This window comes from Cyprinodon variegatus, unplaced genomic scaffold, assembly GCF_000732505.1.
Source record: "Cyprinodon variegatus isolate N-32 unplaced genomic scaffold, C_variegatus-1.0 Scaffold146, whole genome shotgun sequence".
Lineage (NCBI taxonomy): Eukaryota > Metazoa > Chordata > Actinopteri > Cyprinodontiformes > Cyprinodontidae > Cyprinodon > Cyprinodon variegatus.
Window position 1 is genome coordinate 952,853 of NW_015150599.1, and position 1,574 is coordinate 954,426.

The window sequence follows — 1,574 nt, forward strand, 5'->3', positions numbered from 1 at the left end:
TTCCTCCACCAGGCGGCGCCTGGTTCTGATTCTCCTCCTCACACACCTGCAAGGGGTTACCTCGTTAACGGAGTACTCTTAAGCTGCTGACTGCCACTACCTCAACGCCAGAGTGTTTACCAGTTTTGGGTACTCTAGCCAAGCTGAGTTTTGCTGAGTCAAACTGAGTTTTGTCAACCAGAGTCTTAACATTATTTTTTTTGTCTTTGCCTCTCGGCAGGAAGTCATTCTGTAAACTGGATTTTTGGACCTTCTTTCCCTGGAAGGATCTACCGAGCTTCAAACTGAGCTGGGGATACAAACCGGAGGTTTGGATCCAATTTCCCCCGAGGAATCGTTTGAGTTTCACACTGAGCAAGATTCATCTGCACCACGGTCAGTTTAAGTACCACAGGAAATCTGAGTGGCAGTTAGTTTTCTCCGTTCATCTACAAGCAACCACATTTTGGGTAACCCTGTCCGCCCTCCACCGTACGAGACAAACACCGGAACTCATCCCTCACCTACTGGAGTCTAAGAGTCAACCAATTCTCTGGAAACGTGAGTCTGCCTACCTTTCCTCCTCTTCAAGTTCAAAAATCAATTTTCCCACTGAACCTGAACTAACCGCAGTGTCTTTCCCTCACCTTTCAGTTCTGGTTGAGCAGTGTTCAGAGCAACACTGGAATCTCCACAAACTTCTCAATAAACCTGTTAAACTTCTTCCCCTGGTCTCTCTGGATTGGTTTCTTTACATGTGGGTCCGAGCTCTTGATAAAATCATGACAAAAGGCATCCATGTCATTGCAGATAACAGCAAAAATGTTTGATCAAACTCAAAACACAAGCATTTTAGCTCCTGTCAGACGAGAGCCAATTAAGCAAATTAACCTAGCTTTGTGGCCAAACCTGAAGCATTCGGTTGCTATGACAGGTTCTCGGAGTTGGCTGAACAACTTAATAAATTATGTTACCTCATTTGTTAATAACAACCGATCTCCATTTCTCTTAACTAACATTTCATCCCATCTTTAATAAATGTGGACTTTAACTAGACCAGTGTATGACCATGGTTTGATTTAAACCATTTCATTGCAGCTCAGGCTCAAGGCCCCTACTTATTAGGTCTTGCGCTCACATCTGTGAAAATAAAAAATGTAGTTTGGAAAAGGAGGGATTTAGAGCAATAGAATTAGTCTTTAACAGTAATACAACAGTCAGGCAAGAAAACAGGAGAGAAACAAGTTAATATCAACACAAAGCAGACATCTCTGCAAGTTTTTATTTTCTTCAATCAAAATATTAAAAAAACTACAAAAGAATCAGCCTTATTAACTAAAAAGCATTTTGGATTTAGGGCGTTCTGATTTACATGTGCCATAAATCATTACATTCATTCTGGTTCTTTATATATGGATCTTTGCTGGAGTTGGATAGCTGGGTTTTCAGAAAATGATCCAATTCTTTTGTACTTTTTTAAATACTTCGAAGAAAATAAAAACTTGCAGAGATGTCTGCTTTGTGTTGATATTAACTTGTTTCTCTCCTGTTTTCTTTCCTGACTGGTGTATTGCTGTTAAAGGCTAATTCTATTG